The following is a 20212-nucleotide window of genomic DNA, read 5'->3' on the forward strand; positions in this document are numbered from 1 at the left end:
TCAAAATTATTTTGTGAATCCTCTTGTATCGGGTAACAACCGAAAGGTATTTCGTACTTCTATTCTTAGTATTAATTGAATGACGAGGAGCCGTATGAGGTGAGAATCTCACGTACGGTTCTGTAGAGTGACACTGAAACTGACTCATCTGTCAACTATTCCACAACTACACCAAAAAAACCTAACTCTGCCCTACGGAAAGTCGCCAGAGTTCGATTAACCTCCAAGTTCGAGATAACGGCTTACATACCAGGTATTGGCCATAATTTGCAAGAACATTCCGTGGTCCTTGTGAGAGGCGGGAGGGTGAAGGACCTACCTGGTGTAAGATATCATATCGTTAGAGGAACTTTAGATGCTGTAGGAGTAAAGGATCGTAAGAAGGGGCGTTCCAGTGCGTTGCAGAACATTGTCGTAACTTGTATCATCGCAATGATTCCGTATCGGTTGTTCTGATATGTCAAATGCATAGCCGACCCGATAGTGGGAATGTTGCCAGGGGACCGAAGCCTGCTATTACGGAGATTGATTATTATCTTATTCGTGTGAAACAACTCGGTGTCCAGGGTATTGCATTCCAGTAAGTTGAGTCTTACCCGGACTCCCATTTATTTGGAAAATCTTCGAATGTCTTCTCTCTCTCAGAACGAGTTCGGACTACGATTATGGAGATTCAGTGGAGGTTTTGTGAACATTTGGTAATTGGATCAATAAACCCACGGACATTCTTGGTGAGATAAATGAAATACGGGATTTCCCTTCTCCTATTCGTGGGATGATGAAGAGGAAACGGATACTCAATGCCTAATGAGTAAATATGATTCATTGAAGTAACCCGAACTTACTTCAAGACTTTCTATTCAATCATATGGAAAGCTGCATTCGATGAAAGTCGCACGTGCAGTTTGGGGGGAGATCCTCGACTAACCGGCGGATCCACCCTACAATATGGAGTGAAAAAGCCCAAATAAGATTCTAAGATACAGTCGAGATAGAATCGGAATCCGACATATCTGTAAACTCATGTTACACCGGAGCAATGTAGCGAACAAAAAGAAAAATATAGAATCGGATCCGATTTATCGTAATCGATTAGTAAACATGTTGGTTGATCGTATTCTTAAAGATGGCAAGAAATCATTGGCTTATCAGATTCTCTATCAGGCTATGAAGCGGATTAAGGAAAAGACGAATAAGAATCCACTGTCTGTCCCGCGACAAGCAATACGTAGGGTAACTCCCGATATAGTAACAGAATCCAAACGTGTAGGTGGATCGACTTATCGAGTCCCCGTTGAAGTAGTACCTGCAGAAGGAAGAGCTTTGGCTATCCGATGGTTATTGATCGCGTGTCGAAAACGTTCAGGTCGAAGTATGGCTTTAAGATCAAGTGATGAATTAATGGATGCTGCCAGAAATTCTGGTAGTGCTGTACGGAAGAAGGAGGAGACTCACAAGGTGGCAGAAGCTAATAAGGCTTTTGCCCATTTCCGTTAGTTCCGGGTTCGTTTCAATCCACAACCTCTTATTGGTGGATTGAAACCTTCTACTCCGGAGCGCAGGGTATTAGGAATCAAGATACGCCAGAAGCATATGGATAAGCAGAAATTAAATAATGGGAGAAAGAATATCCAAGTCATAGGGGAAATTTTGTCACTGGTATAGTACCTCATGAAAAAGAGAAAGACTAGTGTCGAATCGTAAAGTCCATAACATCATCGACATGATCAACATGATCGACATGACCAAAGTGATCGACGCAATCGACGCAATCAACATGATCGACATGATCGACATGACTAGAATGATCGACACAATCGACACAATCGACATGATCGACATGATTGGCACTGCCCGCATCCCCGCGACTCCCACCATTCTCAACTATCTCCGCCTGGGGCGGACTACTCACCTCGGGGGGGGGGGGGGATGTCAGGCAACGCCAGCAGATATTTATCCTGTATGTCCCTCACCTCGAATCGATGATTGAGTCGTAGTACATCTAAGGCAAAGCTGGCATCTCCCATGATGTACTCGAGGAGCCGAACTAACGTTGACTTTCCCGTGGTTTATGATAATAAAAGGGAAATGCGTCTGAAAAGAGAGTCAAGGTTTGAAGAAGTATCGTGCGAAAACAAAGGGAAGTCTTCCCGTTTCTTCGGATATTCAATCAATATTAGATTAGTTGACACAGGTGGGATTCTGTGATATACTATGGATCAACAGGCTCATCAGCTTGGGTAATCACCAATCGTTTCGAAAACCAAAAATTACCACGACCGCAACTTTAGAAAGACGCGAAAGCGCAAGCCTATGGGGTCGCTTCTGCGACTGGATCACCAGCACTGAAAACCGTCTTTACATCGGATGGTTCGGTGTCTTAATGATTCCCACCTTATTAACCGCAACCTCTGTATTCATCATTGCTTTCATCGCAGCTCCCCCTGTAGATATCGATGGTATTCGTGAGCCTGTCTCCGGTTCTTTGCTATACGGAAACAACATTATCTCCGGTGCTATCATTCCTACTTCTGCAGCTATCGGTTTACACTTCTACCCAATCTGGGAAGCAGCTTCCGTTGATGAATGGCTATACAATGGTGGTCCTTACGAACTGATCGTTCTTCACTTCCTACTTGGTGTAGCTTGCTACATGGGTCGTGAGTGGGAACTTAGTTTCCGTTTAGGCATGCGTCCTTGGATTGCTGTTGCGTACTCAGCTCCCGTTGCAGCTGCTACCGCTGTGTTCCTGATCTACCCAATCGGTCAAGGAAGTTTCTCTGACGGTATGCCCCTAGGAATTTCTGGTACTTTCAACTTCATGATCGTTTTCCAGGCTGAGCACAACATCCTTATGCATCCCTTCCACATGTTGGGTGTAGCTGGCGTATTCGGCGGCTCTCTATTCAGTGCTATGCATGGTTCTTTGGTAACTTCTAGTTTGATCAGAGAAACTACTGAGAATGAGTCTGCTAATGCAGGTTACAAGTTCGGTCAAGAGGAAGAGACCTACAACATCGTAGCTGCTCACGGTTATTTTGGCCGTTTGATCTTCCAATATGCCAGCTTTAACAATTCTCGCTCTCTGCACTTCTTCTTAGCCGCTTGGCCCGTAGTAGGCATCTGGTTTACTGCCTTGGGTATCAGCACCATGGCATTCAACTTGAATGGTTTTAACTTCAACCAATCCGTGGTTGATAGCCAAGGTCGTGTTATTAACACCTGGGCTGATATCATCAACCGTGCTAACCTAGGTATGGAAGTTATGCATGAACGTAACGCTCATAATTTCCCTCTAGACTTAGCTTCTGTTGAAGCTCCTTCTGTAAACGGATAATACCTGTCTGGTCGTGCAGCATCACTAAATACCAAACCTCGCATAAGGTTTGGTATTTAATGGAGATTCGTCCGATGGAATGAATAGAAATAATAGTAATATCTCGCCATAATCTTACAATTATCAGTTTCCAATCTTGGATTCTGGGGAATCTTTGAAACACCCTTCTAGGATTACAGAGAATGGGAATCAAAGATATTCTCATTCTGATTAGCGGAACGCTTGTAGTCCCGTACCCACTGGAATAGATTGAGAATACATTTTTCACCTAACATATTTTTTCTTGTATTAATATATAGACGAATAATACGTACGCGCATCGAATGAATGACCCTAGTAGATCTTGTTCTCTCCCAGTTAAGAAAGCTGAATAGGGAAAGTAGGGGCGGACGTAGCCAAGTGGATCAAGGCAATGGATTGTGGATCCATCACGCGCGGGTTCAATCCCCGTCGTTCGCCCATCAGGTTGGAGAACTCGTCTTTATCACTCGGAATAAAATAAGTTGATGAGGAGATAGATAAGACATAGATAGGTTTCTTCAACAATTCGAGATTCCCGAGACAGCTTCAGGTAGGTACGAATACACCCACAAATCACCACATCGAAAGTACTCACTCCATTGGGCCTTGAATCTTTCGATATTATCTATATAATGGAATGTGAGAGGTGGGTAGTATCTACCACATATAGATAAAGTGAAGAGAGATCATGAGGTAAGAGAAGTGGGAGAAGAAAAAGTAAGAAGTCCAGATTTATTCTCTGAAGTTCCGAAGTTAGCAGAAACCGATGGATTCCACTACTCATTTGAATCATTGAAAAATCAAGATCTAGGGGAATTTCTAATTGGTCTATTCTCCAGTTATGAACCCTCCATCAAATTATTTGACTTATGAATTCTGAGTTCAATCTTTTTACGGAATCTGCGCGATTCAATGAAGCGGGGTAATAGCGTGACTCCGGGAATCCTGATGTTACTAACAATACCAATTCCTATGCATCGTTCAGGTGAGAGAAATTTGATCGAAGGAGGTTCTATAGATCTAGCGAAACTAATTAATAGAACTGGTGGAGTAGTAAAAAAACCAGCAACAAATTCTGTTGAATCCTTCTATCCTCTTTCTCTATCAATAAGATGCTCACCTGCTGAAAAGGATAGAAAGGGAAAGACACGTAATTCTTACTATTCGGATTCAAACGGAAATATTTCCACAACTTCGACGAGGGAAGAACCGCAAGTTCCCATATATAGTGCGATGGATCCTTCGGTTTCAGATGGATGGAGGGTCCGGCTGATGAGGGATCCACTCCCCATCAAGAATATATCCAGAGATGTGACTGAGAGGATTGAAAAATCACTGGGGGATAAGAATCTAGAAGATTCAAATGAGTTTTTTGAATTCTATATAAATGTGATACTTCGTAAGGATGACTGTTACTAAAATGATTCTGATTCGTTACTTCTCCGGAAAATCCATGACAAGCAAAGGGTTAATTGGCTACAAACAGCAACATTAAGAAGCGATTCCTTCATTCCCGTAATATCGGACTTTTGGGACAAAATGTTACTCGAATCCAGGGATTCAGTAGATCGGCAGGGAGATGAATCACCGTTCTATTCCGAGCGGAAGGGTCTCTCCAATTTGTCTCTATTTCCACCCCATAAGAATACAATGTCATCTCGTGATGGTGTATCCCTATCCTATAGCGATATAAGAGATTGGTTAAATTCCATTGACGAGGGGAGTTGGACACTATTCCGGGATTACGCCGATTTTTATATGTGGCATTCCTGTCACCAAAGTCCTTCTCCATGGAATAAGGATGAGCGCGAATTGAATCTAACGAGATCTCTCTTAGAAAAGAGATTTATCGAACTTGATTATCTATCGGATAATCAATTACTCACTGAGGTACCAAGTATATTACTAGAAATTTCCTGTGGTTTCTCGAAGTATGTCTCCTCACAAATAGAGACATCTAGAGAATTGGAGGCTTTTCATAGCAACTCAAGGATGAGTCTGATTCCAGAAATCAGAAGGTTGGGAAGGAGATACCTATCGAAGATACTTGTTTATCTAGTTGAAGTGAGGAGAGAAATCCAGAATATGATTCAATGAAAAGATCTGGAAATGGCTTTGTAGGCAGTTACTCTCCGGAGGAAAGAGCAATATCCACTGATGATTCTCCAGAGGCGGTGAGTCACGGCTTTTCAACAGAATCATCTATACATGAACTAGGTATGGGTCCCACCGCCGATGGAACTCCTATTAAGACATATTTGGCAGAAGAATGATATAAGAATTCCGTGTCTTTCGGTATCGGAAGAATATCTCATTTATGGAAAGTAGAGAGAGATTGTCGGCATTTTACACTCGACTCTCCTTTATTGTTGGGAGATCCTTTCTCCCCTTCTGTAGCGGGAATAGCAGAAAATGATTCCAATAAATGTATTGATTCTTCCTAGAATCGTAAGTGGTTCTTCCAATTATTGGGGTTAGATTCCCACGGAAATGAGGGGGAATTTTCTATTCTACACGCCTATTCACAACTAATAAATGAATCAAGAAACCGACTGACTGGATTTCTTTTAAGAGTTAAAAAAATCGAATTTGATTTCCAGTAAGGTAAGAATTGGTAGTAGTAGCGAGGAACCTAGGAAAGCCTTTCTATCGAGAGGAGATCTATCATTTGGTGGAATACTTGACGAGGAATCAGAGATGCAAAATGGCGCATACTTCGATCTTGATAAGATTATTTCAAACCGTTTAGAGATCCTTTTCGATGTACCTGTAGAAAGAACTGATGGAAGTGAAAATCCTACTTTTTCAGATGAATCGGGAGAGGGAGGTAACATATCTTCAACATACTCTCTAGTTAGGGTATATGAACGAAATAGGTTAATATCTCTCTACTCAGTATACACGCTCTTTTCGCGTGACTATTTCTGTACATTAGCTAGTGAATATCTATCCAGAATCAACTATCAATTGGGTAGCCGGGAGGGGGGCGAGGGATCTACTGGTGTAACAAGAATTGCAATTGAATAGAGATTATTGGAATGGAGGGGTAACATAGAGCGTTTGTTGCATGAATGTATTATTTCCCCAATTGATGAATATCCAGATGTTCGGTCAAATGTGCACAGGTGGCTTGATACAATCAGAGACTTGTCTTTTTCCCCTTCCAAGAGAGTATTCGCAGAAATAAGATCCGACTTAGGTAGATCAATCTATGATCTGTCGATATTAGCACTAAATAATATTGGTATCACTATTCGTAGTACGGCTGGGAGGAACAACAAGTATCCCAAGGAATTTACCAATATATCATCTATTTACCGAATCATTATTCCCAAGTATATTAGTGAAGAAGCTTCGACAGATGGGATTGATTATCTTGTCTATAAATTGAACAATATAGATTATCCACTGCTTGATTTCCTTCTGAGTTCACTCAACCTCGATGAGAAGATATCCTTTCTCAAGAGAATCTTCGGTAGAAAAGATAGTTTCTTCATCGAGTCCGGATTGTTAATGGATGAAGAATCGGTAGGCTCCTCAATCTTCCTAAAACCCGCAGTTAATCCATTTCTTGTTGAATCATCCTGTATCGAATGTATTGGAACAAAACTCCCGAATGGTGCTTATTCCGCTACGGGAAGGCAGGATTGGATCTGTTTCTGGATAATTTGAATTATGGGAAAGGTTCGAATAGGAATATTGGGAGTATTTCGGGATCCATTTCCGATGAAGTAGATACACCAAACTTTATAGATTACTCGCATTTACCCGTATTGAACTGTGCCGGAAGGGATTTTATCTCAATAATCAGAAGAAGGGATTCGTTGGTTGGAGGATACAGCAGTAGTTACTCTGACATCTTAGAGAATTCGTATACGGGCTCCGGTGATGAAGTCATCCCATCTCTTGAAATAGGATCCTTAGATACAAAAAATATCACTTCATCTATTCAATCCCAAGTGTCTGATTCGTTGTTACCCAATTCCTCGCAACGAACGGAAAGGGAAACTATTGATCATATACTCGCAACAACCGAATCGACTCCATCTGATCTGGATGAATCTGCGATACCACCACTAACTCATTCAGATAGATTTCTTGACTCTATTTCGGATCTAAGAGGACTACTGACGGGGTTGAACTTATCTCCTCGCGAAACGGGAGATTCGTCTCTATCTTCATGTGGTAGCGATGGAAATTACTTGGAAAGAACATTGATAAACTCTAAGCTATCGGCTGATTGGCGATCTCGACCCCGTCTCAAAAATTCGGGAGTGGATCAAGTCGATTCGGAGGGATCCATTGAGAAGAGATCAAACTCGAGGAATGATTCTATTGGGAATCAATTCTATCAAAATGATTCACACATTGGTTATTTTTGGGAATCAGAAGAATCTGAGACGCTTTATTGGTCAAAGAAATTCTCATTATGCAGCAGTGTAGCATCAAGATCTCCAACAGGATTAACTGGAGAGAAGGTTCTGTACGAAAATACGAGGCTTGCAGATACACGTGTCTAAAAAGAACCTATTCTTCCATCTCATCTCATTAATTTCGATGAGTTATCAAAGGATTTAAACAAATATAAGATCTCTTGGATCTTTTGGAGAGACAATATCTGCGAGAAATGGAGCCCATTCGGAGAATATATACCTCGGTTTTTCACCCCTAACTGGTGGAGATACTTTTATGATCTGATTAGAGAGATATATCCAGAAATAGTACTCAAAGTAAGTGATGACTTGAATTACACTTTCCCCGGAATTACGGAAAGAGTTGCTGAGGATATAGGTAATGCTAGAGCTTGTTTATCGTTAAGCCTAAGATCAAGATTCAGAAACGATTCCATCAGTAACGTATTATCTAAAATAGATCTCTCTATTTTCGAAGAAATTACTAACTAAACGCAGGTGTCGCATTCGAGATGGTCAGTCTTTAGATTTTCGAATAAGTATGCCCCATCCTACCTCGTTTTCTCGATATTATTTGTTCTTGCATTTCTCAAGCATTATTTATCTGCTGTTTCGGGTTCCAATTCCCCTCACTTGTGGAAACGTTTCAATATCACCGGATATTTAATAGACCCAATGCGTGGGTTTTATCTGGAAAAGGTAATGTATTCTCCCTCGACAAGGTAAATGTAAACGAAAGATCTACTGATACATTCCCTGAAGAGATTCCTGAATTATACAAATAATATAATCTTCTATTACCTTGTGAAAAATGAACTAGATTCGTGGATACTTCGTAGGAAAAGCTCCGACACCCTTAAGATTAATAAACAATTACTGACTCAATATCTAGTGACAAATAAAACTATTTCCAAGTATGAATCGAAATTAAATTCCAATTACGATTCATTGAGCGGTGGGATTAATCACGAACCCACCCCAGAAGAAGGATCTAATCTTTTGTCATACCTACTTCGGATTCGTCAAAATGATCTATCAAATTACGAGATCTGTGAGTTGGATCCTGCGGAGAAGTGGGCTCTTCTTGCCCTTGAAAGAAATATTCTCCTTTCAGCGACAATGAGACGAAAAGGCATTCCGAATATTCCATGTCGTGACGTACCTATTTTGCTTTCATCAGGATTATTACCATCTGAAGGAGTTCCACTAGTAGGACCCATAGAAACTGGACGATCTTATGTAGTTAGGGATATAGCATCCAATTCCTACTTTCCGTCGGTGAGACTGCCATTGAGGAAGTTGTTATACAACAGATCATATTTCAATAATGTACGTGGGACTTTCATTTCGAAACAGAGCGTAAACCGATTGAATCTTATTTTTGCAATAGCAAAAGAGATGTCTCCCTGTACGATATGGATTCAAGACATTCATGAGTTGAATGTTAATCGCCTGTATCACAGATTAGAAGCCGATCCCAGATTCTTACTCTGCCTAATATTGAGGAGTATCGGTAATGGGCGCAGGAATCCTTGCATTCGCAAGAATCTCGTTATTGCTTCGACTCATGTACCTGCAAAGGTAGATCCAGCTTCAATAGCTCCGAATTGGTCGAACTAATTGATAAATCTCCGAGGGTCTAACAGGCGTCAGCGTCAAAAAGAATTGTCAATTCTCTCGCGTGTCAAAGGCTTTGAAATAGAAGCTGATCCCTCTTTTCTCGAAGGTACTGGGTCTGGAACTACGGGTTATAGCAAACGAGATCTATTTTCTCCTGCTAATGAAGCATTATTAATCACTACTTCTAGAAGAAGAAAGATTGTATCCGATAGTGCAATTAAATTAGCTTTACGTAGACAAAATTCAATTGTTACGTATATAGGTAACGGAATCCGATTCGGTTCTGGATATGAAATACTTCCTTACAATATAGGAAAAGCTATTCTGAAAAATGGTTTGATAGATACTTCCCCTGCAGATCCCTCATTTATTGGTAGTAATACACTGAAGAAGAGGTTTTACCACTTGTATAACTGGTATTTGGAACCTTTAATAACCGAGTCAACAATTAAGGAATTCGCTATACTTCCGCATATCTTAGGGCTATTGGCCGGATTAGCAGCTCGTGATCCTTGGTTCGGAATGGATATGAGAGAGGAAGAGAATCTCGTTGTTATTGATAAAGTTGTAGAGAATGATTCTAACTTAGCCTGTGGTATCTCGGAAAACCTTTTGAGGGATTTCTTATGTTCAGAAATCTGTAGAAGTAGAAGTCAATTCGCTAATAGTCCTCCTCTTCCTTCTTCCATCGAACCCAGGTATTCTCCAGATATAATCTCTGCGAGTCGTTCTTATAAATCTACAAAGAAGGGGGTGTCTAAGATTCCAACTGATTCTGAAATGGAACAGTCGAGTGAAGTAGACTCGATTCCGAAGGAAGTGTCGCGTGGGATTACTTGGTCCCCCAAATTTTGGCGTTTTGGTTTCATGCGAAGTGGCAGTTATGAATCGATAAGAGTATTATCCGAATCGAATAATTTGTATAATTCGATCTTTTTTCATCGGAATCAGGATCAAATCCCCCAACGGGATTTCGAATTGAATAAGATTAAGTCTAGTGGAAAGAAATCGCATAAGAGAAAAGGATATCTTTTCAGTTACAAGAGAGCCTCGGGTAAATCGAGACAAAGAGACATTAAAAGATTAGAAAATTAATTGGATAATCTATCATTACGCGAGCAATTTCTTGAATTAGGAATCCCCAACTCATCTAATCAATACGAAACGCAATGTAATCGATCCGATGAACCAATTCTATTCCTGGGGGGCGCTTCACCTGGGATCCCATGCTTCTATCTCAGCCGGATCATAACATTCCCTCTTCACGTCATAGTTTATTAGCGAAACAAGAACTGGTACGGAGGCTTTATGTTACTTACGGTACGAGGAGGGAGCGCGAGAAACATTTCTCAAATGAAAAGATTAGAAATTTCTTTCTTCTTCGTGGATATGACCGGAAATCGATAACTGAATTATCTACCAAGCGGTGGAAGAATTTCCCTTCGGGTGAAGAACGACACTTTGAATACGTCAAAGAAACCTAATTCATGCATATATATTTGCAATACCCGCAGATATTTGTTCCTATTCACTCGTATCAAAGCATTCCAATGGAAGATTTGCAAGAGCGATTCCTTCGTTTCAGGCTTATGGTTCATAGAGATAGATGGATGAGACGGAATCGTCACTCATCCAAAGATTTTCTCATTCATAACATGTTGTTTGAAAGTTACCACTACCTATTCAATCTATTTCGATTTAGTGGGACGTCACCGGATCGAATAACAAGACAATTATTGAATGGGAATTCGATATCGCATCATAAAATCTCGGATATTCTTGACTCAGTCTGGATCCCTAGCAATATATAGGGCTATTCAGGATTCGAATTGGTGAAAGGAAGATACATCTTTTCCCCTTACTGATGCAATAACTTCTGCTTATAGAATTCCGGATAATTACTAAGTTATAGATCACCTTCGGAGTCTTCCTATTCGGGAGATGGAAGCAACATTCGAAATCAAGAAGGAGTAGGAATCTCTTATATGGAAAATGTAGGAAGTAGTTCGTAGAGGACGTAGTAGTTTTCCAACATCCTTATCGGAACAAATCCTTGATGAAGATGTCGATCCATTCTGTTTGAGATTCTCCGGAGATTCAATTTCTCGGTGATCAACGGTAATATGGGGAGGAAGGAGGGGCATTCCCCTCATTCATCTTTACATTCCAAAAATTCATTCTAAAGTTTGGATTTTCCCGTATCCAACTAGATAATCAGGATTTCAAGTCCTTTCCATTGTTTCCATTGGAAGGGCTCTAAGGACCCCGGGTCCTTAGGGGATGGACCATCTAACCGAATCCCAAAATTTTAGTTCATTCAAATTCACTAATAGGGATTCTTGGTGACATCCTAACTAATGCCCCGACTAACTACTAGGATTTCTGGTCCTAGTCCAGATACTGGGGTCTCGTGACGCAGTTTCATCACACTCTAATTGGCTACTACGACTTTCAGTCCCACCTCAGGTACTAGGATTTTTAGTCCCCTCGAAGGATTTCAAGTCCCCCGTCTTCTTCAAGGATTTCCAGTCCTGTCTTCTTCAAGGATTTGAAGTCCCCTGATAAGGATTTCTAGTCCCGTTGAAAGACCTACTTGGATCTCCTCGAATCTCGGGATTCTGAGTCCCAGCCTCACTTGAGAAAGAAGCAGAAGGTGTTTCCTATTCGATACCTAATACTTCATATCCAAATCCCCGGACGGCGGAGAATTCTGGTCTCAATAATCAACAATCGGAGGATTTGCATCCCCATGTTTGAGGGTTGGGCACTGGAAAGACCAGAATCCTCCGAGGATTTTTCTTCCTATTGGGAGTTTGGGAGGCACCGGAGAGACCACTTGTCTCTCGAATCGAGGAGGTATTTCGAGTGCTCATTTGGGAGATAAGCAAATCAATTGAATGTGAATCTTTAGTGGTAGAGAGAATAAATCTTTGATAAATCTTTTAGTATATAAGGGTTCGATCTGAATAAGGGTACGAGACCTTCTGCCCCGAGGAAGTATTTCGAGTGCTCATTTGGGAGATAAGCAAATCAATTGAATGTGAATCTTTAGTGGTAGAGAGGATAAATCTTTGATAAAGCTTTTAGTAGATAAGGGTTCGATCTGAATAAGTGTACGAGACCTCCTACCCCGAGGAGGTACTCATTTGGGAGATAAGCAAATCAATTGAATGTGAATCTCTAGTGGTAGAGAGGATAAATCTTTGATAAACCTTTGAATAGATAAGGGTTCGATCTGAATAAGGGTACGAGACCTCCTACCCCGAGGAGGTACTCATTTGGGAGATAAGCAAATCAATTGAATGTGAATCTCTAGTGGTAGAGAGAATAAATCTTTGATAAACCTTTGATAAAGCTTTTAGTAGATAAGGGTTCGATCTGAATAAGGGTACGAGACCTTCTGCCCCGAGGAGGATTCGGACCTCCACGCTCTTCAGCACCAAATTTTGAATCTGGCGTGTCTACCATTTCACCATCGAGGCTCTACTCCTTATTCCTTACCTTTTTACTTCCCACCACCCCATCTTTCTCTATGGATGGGGTCCGGAATATGTTTCTATCAATTCGATCCTAGTCCCTCATCAAAAGCAACCCTTTACTTATTTTTCCCAATCTTATTTCTTCGTCTCTCTATATCGAAAAGGATTTCCAGTCCCCTGGAGGGACTTCTAGTCCCCCTGCTGAAGGATTTATAGTTCTCTCCAAGGATTTTCAGTCCTCCTGTTGAAGGATTTCCAGTCCCCGGGAAGAAAAAAGGATCCATAAATTTGTTCTGTATCGATTCCATCCCAGCTCCTCGTCAAGAGCAAACCCTTTCTCCTCCTCTACCGATCCTGTTTCTTCGTCTCTCTCCATCTATAAGGATTTGAAGTCCTGTCTTATTCAAGGATTTCCAGTCCTCTTCAGGGATTTCAAGTCCCCCGTCTTATCCAAGGATTTATAGTCCTCTTCAGGGATTTCAAGTCCCCTGTCTTATCCAAGGATTTATAGTCCTCTTCAGGGATTTCAAGTCCCCTGTCTTATCCAAGGATTTATAGTCCTCTTCAGGGATTTCAAGTCCCCTGTCTTATCCAAGGATTTATAGTCCTCTTCAGGGATTTCAAGTCCCCTGTCTTATCCAAGGATTTGAAGTCCTCTTAAGGGATTTCAAGTCCCCTGTCTTATTCAAGGATTTCCAGTCCTGTCTTATCCAAGGATTTATAGTCCTCTTAAGGGATTTCAAGTCCCCCGTACTCTTCAGGGATTTCAAGTCCCCCGTACTCTTAAGGGATTTCAAGTCCCCCGTACTCTTAAGGGATTTCAAGTCCCCCGTACTCTTAAGGGATTTCAAGTCCCCTGTCTTATCCAAGGATTTCCAGTCCCCTGAGAAGGATTTCAAGTCCCCCGCCCCCGATAAGGATTTCAAGTCCCCCGCCCCCGATAAGGATTTCAAGTCCCCCGATAAGGATTTGAAGTCCTCTTCAAGGATTTTCAGTCCCCTGAGAAGGATTTCGAGTCCTTTGAGAAGGATTTGAAGTCCCCTGAGAAGGATTTCAAGTCCCCTTTCTTCTTTAAGGATTTGAAGTCCTCTTCAAGGATTTTCAGTCCCCTGAAGAGGATTTCAAGTCCCCTGTCTTCTTTCTTTAAGGATTTGAAGTCCTCTTCAAGGATTTTCAGTCCCCTGAAGAGGATTTCAAGTCCCTTTTCTTCTTTAAGGATTTGAAGTCCTCTTCAAGGATTGTCAGTTCCCTGAAGAGGATTTCAAGTCCCTTTTCTTCTTTAAGGATTTGAAGTCCTCTTCAAGGATTGTCAGTTCCCTGAAGAGGATTTCAAGTCCCTTTTCTTCTTTAAGGATTTGAAGTCCTCTTCAAGGATTGTCAGTTCCCTGAAGAGGATTTCAAGTCCCCTGTCTTCTTTAAGGATTTGAAGTCCTCTTCAAGGATTTTCCGTCCACTGAAAAGGATTTCAAGTCCAAGGATTTCCAGTCCCCTGGAAGGGTCTATGAATCGGACTAGATACATTATACAAAATCAAACCGTCAAATGCAAGACCTAATTCTCCTTGTTATCTATCACTCTCGCTCGGATCTCCCTCAGTGAGGGAGATTTGACGATCGAGAAGGATTTCAAGTCCAAGGAAGATTTTCAGTCCCCTCGAAAGGATCTATGAATTCGACCCATTTCTATTATAGCTAAGAAAACTGTCGAGCGCAAGACCTAATTTTCCTTGTTATCTATCAATCTCGATCGGATCTCCCTCAGTGAGGGAGATTTGACGAGAAAGATCTCAATTCCAAAGATTTTGAGTCCCCTCGAAAGGGTCTATGAATTCGACCCATTTCTATTATAGCTAAGAAAACTGTCGATTGCAAGACCTAATTTTCCTTGTTATCTATCAATCTCGTTTTGAGATCCCTCGGTCTCAGTAGAGGGAGACTTTGACGAGAAAGATTTCAAGTCCAAGGAAGATTTTGAGTCCCCTCGAAAGGGTCTATGAATTCGACCCATTTCTATTGTAACTCAGAATGCCGTCGATTGCAAGACCTAATTTTCCTTGTTATCTATCAATCTCGATCGGATCTCCCTCAGTGAGGGAGATTTGACGAGAAAGATCTCAATTCCAAAGATTTTCAGTCCCCTCGAAAGGATCTATGAATTCGACCCATTTCTATTGTAACACAGAATGCCGTAGAGCGCAAGACCTAATTTCTTGGATTTGATTTCAATTCCAGGGGACCGCCATGGGCCTTAATTTGTTATCGCTGCAAAATCGTCCTGACGATAAGGAGTCGATTCCAAGTTAAGGGATTTAACGTCCCCTGGACTAACTATGAATCATAGATGTACTATCAAAGTCCAGAGGATTGTCGCTGCAAAATTGCCCCTGTCCAAGAATTTACAGTTCACTAGGAAATCATAGCTAGATCAATTATAGCTAAGAAAACTGTCGATTGCAAGACCTAATTTTCCTTGTTATCTATCAATCTCGATCGGATCTCCCTCAGTGAGGGAGATTTGACGAGAAAGATCTCAATTCCAAAGATTTTGAGTCCCCTCGAAAGGATCTATGAATTCGACCCATTTCTATTGTAACTCAGAATGCCGTCGATTGCAAGACCTAATTTTCCTTGTTATCTATCACTCTCGTTTTGAGATCCCTCGGTCTCAGTAGAGGGAGATTTGACGAGAAAGATTTCAAGTCCAAAGATTTTGAGTCCCCTCGAAAGGATTTCTGAATTTGATCCATTGATAGTGTACATCAGAATGCCGTCGAGCGCAACCCCCGTTTCTATTAAATTGAAAGAATCTGCGGCGGAAAGAAGAATTGGTCTCTTTTGCTTTCTTCTAGAAGTCTGAAGGCAACCCCGCCTTGAACGTACAGGTATCGGATGAAATGACTTATCCATTAGACGAAATTGGAGCATGGAATTCATCGGGAAGCGACCTGAATTGCTACGGAGCAGAAGACTGGGGGTGTGAACCGAATCATTTACACAACCGCTCCCATATGGGAATCACTTAGTCGCATGTACCATTAGGAGGGTTCAATCTTGTAGTACTGCAAAGGATTGAACAATATTATGGATACCATCAGGAAATACTTATATCTCCTCCGGAAGAGACGAATGATCATTGGGAGGCGCGTGATCATTTCTCCGACACTGTTTCATCACCAATTACGGAAATGGACTAGTTGGAGCGACGGAAGTGGCTTTGGATACAAATCATTCAGAAAGATTCCATTATTTCATGTGACAACTCAAAATAGGTCTGGAATGAGGTATTCCGTGTAATCTCGATGATGGGATCCATTGATATACCCAGTAGAGTTGATGCTGGTACACGAACAATCATAGCTATTTCAATGGAACTCTTCGAAATCGAAGTAGATGGAGAAACTAATGGATCCTGTATGTAAATTGTTGATGTGTCACCCCCTTCGGTGAACATTAATTTAATTATCTTCGGATAGTGATATATAGAAATGACACTTGTAATGGGAGCTACCAGAACTAATGGGTACGAGCCAGCTTTCCATCCATGCCAGAAGGGGTAGGGTTTACCGGAAAAACCTGCTAATGGAGGGATACCCCCTGGGGATGGTAAACGTATAACTAGAGAGAATGTTAGAACAGGATCCTTCATGTATGGTCCCGCATAATCCCTAATGTTATCAGTTCCGGTTCGTGAACCAGATAAAGTGATGCGAGCGAAAGTCCCTAGATTCATGAATATGTAGATAGAAGTATAACTTATCATACTCGCATAGCCATTATCAGGATCCGCAGCAAGTATTCCAATCAGAATATATCCGATTTGGCTTATGGAGGAATATGCTAGCATACGTTTCATGCTTGTCTGAGTAACAGCAATTAGATTCCCCAATACCATGCTAAGGGTAGCTAATATTCCCAAAGCGAGATGCCATTCACTGGATAGGTATGAGAAAGTAATACCGAGGAGTCGTGTAGATAAAGCTAGAGCTGCTACTTTGGAAGTAGCAGAAAAAGAAGCAACGACTGGTGTAGGAGAGTTAGAGTCGGAGAGGAGATCCTCGATCTTCCCGCTCATTCAGAACCGTGCATGAAATTCTCACTTCACACGGCTCCTAGTTCGTAAGAGATTTCTAAGCTCCCAGAACCTTCCCCGTGTGTGTATCAAATCCACTTCTTCCTCGGTAATTCAATATGAGTAATAATTGGTAGCTTCTCGGGAAATCCCCTATCAGTGATTCCTTTTTAAAAGAGTCTCCATCTTACAATCGTTTCGCCCCCACATCTGGAGTGAGGAAAGGTATTGGGGAGGAATGTGATTTTCTTCGTCCCTAGCAGGCATGGCGGCACCGTCTTGGGGCGAATTTCTCTGTTGACGGATGCCTCCACTGTATCCGTGGTTTCTGAAGGATCAAAACCAATCAAATTTGTGTTCCAAGGGGAGGCTATTACACGGGGTAAATATCAATTCCATCACAAAATTCATTTAATTATTCTTTGAGAAACCTACCCATAACGAACCAACTTCGAGAAATACAAATAGGAGATAGGAGGGGGTACCTATTGAATTGCATTTCTCCCCCACTCTGCTTTACCCGCTACACAAAATAAGGGATAATTCTCGTGAGTCCAATACGAGTAACAAATTCGTGGAATTGCGGTAAGAGTTGGTCGTTGATGGGGATAACGAAAAGAAGTTTGTATCTTCTTCACATGCCCGTAGGGTATTACGGAGGAATCAATCAATTTGCATAAGATTATTTGCAACGAATTGATTCCCCTCCGAGCGAATCGCACTCCTTCATATACATCGGGAGTCCATTGGTGAAACGGAACCAACGACAGTTTGAAACCCATTCCCACGATGATAAACGTGATAGAGGTATGGATCGCCGGGGAATCATACATCTGGTTGGATACGAGTCCATTGACTATCTTGTAGAGTTGAGTCTCTCCACCGAATAATCCATATAATAAAGAGAAGCCATGGATTAGGATAGACGAACTTGCCCCACCCATTAGTAGAAACTTCGTAGTCGCTTCGTTGGATCTTATATCCCTCTTCATGTATCCGGATGGAAGGTAGGAGGATAGGCCTAGACGTTCCGGAGATACAAAAATAGTTACCGAATCATTCGCGCGGCATGAAGACATTCCCCCCGGACCCGCAGTTGATGTGAATAGTGAAAATTCCGTCAAAGCTGTTTTTGTGCATCGGATGTAACCAACCGATAGTGAGACAGATAGTAATGAGCAGATCAGGAGAAGTAATCTGAAGATATTGCTGAAAGTGTCGATTCGAAGAGTTCCGTAGGCAATCGAGAGAGATTCTGTTTCCCACTGACGCGACAGGAATACCATGCTAGTCACCAAGGAAGTTAACGCGATTCCGTGAAGCAGGAGTGTGTCTTTCCCTTCGGATACCAAGTCGACAATGACGATTACGACTAAGCCAGTGATTAAACTATATTCCGGAAGAAGTAGTGAATTACCATAGAAAGGGAAAGGATCGATAATTTTCGTAGTACGAATCGGGGTAATATTCAGAAATGGAGTGACTCCAGTCCCGTATTTTATTTTTATATCTAACACTTCGTTAAGAAACCAACAAATTATTTATATTCTTATGTATTTTTGGAAGCTGTGACAGCCTGGTATTTCTGCCTAACAGATAGCTAATGGCTGTATAAAATGGATGGAAGGTAGAGGGGGGGGGGGCTAAAAATAACCCCCCTCCCCCCCCCCCACTCATATTTATTATACACCATGTGGTACCGAAACGGGCTGGGTTATCTCCAGATGCCAAAACCTCCGACTATTTGAGATGCTCCTAGACTGAAAATGAGGAGTCATTTTGCAGTTCCCCCGAGGAGTCCCTAAGAATATTCTTGAATCAGACTTACGTCGGATCAGACGCATTGTACTCTTGTGCTTACATGCCGAAGTTTTGTCGCATGGGAGTCGTAATATGTGTCTCAATCTATTTAACCCACCTCTATTCTTCGACCCGCCGTAGTAGAGAGAAATGATTTTCCACAACCGGAGGAATCTCTCTGAGATCTCATCATCTGTCCAAGTAGTCCGAGCCAATTTACTAACTAGACGTCCGGAGCCATCGCAGAAATTACCTCTTGCCATCGATTCAATTAGGAGCATGGTTGGGGTTCCAAAAAGGGATTCCCTAATGGTAGACGTGGTGATATACGATTCATCTACGCCTACGACTCGAATTTCTTCAATTTTTAATTGGATACCCAAGATATAGCCCGGGAATGGGACGCGACTCCTGGATAATCTTCCGGTACGCATTCGGTGAGGGTGAAGCCAACAACGGAAATAAAATTAGCTGGGTGTCAAAATGTAATAGATCCATCTTTTAGCTGGATATTGGGTTCCCCGAAAGCTAAGATAGAATAATTTTCATATCTTCCGTAATGGATACATGAACTCTTGGTGGGATAAGAATCCTCTTTCAATGCTTCTTGAATCCAGCGGCACCAATTTTGCTTCCAAATAATTATTTCTCGATCGGATGTAGATGTAGAAGACTCTGATTGTAATCCGGAAAAAATGTTTCCGCGAAGGCATTAATAACGATTCGATCTCGTAAAGTGTAGGGATTCCATAGTAAGGTAGCTAAACCATTTTTCCCTCCCGGGGAAAATCTGTTGACAACTCTTTTACAACCCCGAAGGGTTAGTCTCGGCGGATGTGGAAACGGAGCATCCTCGACTTGTCGACGAAAGATTCGAATTGAAGCCTCTGGATGGAAACTATGGGGTAACTTCATATCCGAAACACAATCGGAATGTGGGAATCTGTCTTCCACGAATGGAGATATCGAATAGACGGATCGGGAATTCTTCCATTCACCAACCCCTTTCATAGATAGGGGTTCCTCCACCTGCGACGAGAAAGCAATTTCCGATACTAGGCATATTCCTTCTGAAAGTGCATCAAAATATGGATCCGTTTCGGAATCACCAAATCAATTTTGATCAAATTTTGAAAGAGGAATCTCCGAAAAATCCTGTTTACGTGTTCCATTGATTAATCGTCTCGCAGATATCATACTATATCCCCTTCTGGAACATCCTACCGAATCAGTAATTGATCCCTTTAAGTAAGGGTTACGGGCCACTGAATGGAGATCGTCTTGGAAGAGGAGGGTGTGTAAGAAGCATTCCCAATTTGAATCCATTCCTTTTCTTTCCCGTAACTCGCCCAATCCGGCCGGGACTTTGCGTGCAGCTCTCATAGAAGTAACCTCCCAGATATCTGGATCTCCCGTGGTGACGCAACCCGTCGGAGAGATTCGTCGTGTCGGTAATTATCCCCATATCCCACGAA

The sequence above is a fragment of the Dipteris shenzhenensis genome, unplaced genomic scaffold, assembly GCF_047967505.1.
Source record: "Dipteris shenzhenensis isolate YYH24624 ecotype China unplaced genomic scaffold, Dip_SZ_1.0 scaf0349, whole genome shotgun sequence".
NCBI lineage: Eukaryota > Viridiplantae > Streptophyta > Polypodiopsida > Gleicheniales > Dipteridaceae > Dipteris > Dipteris shenzhenensis.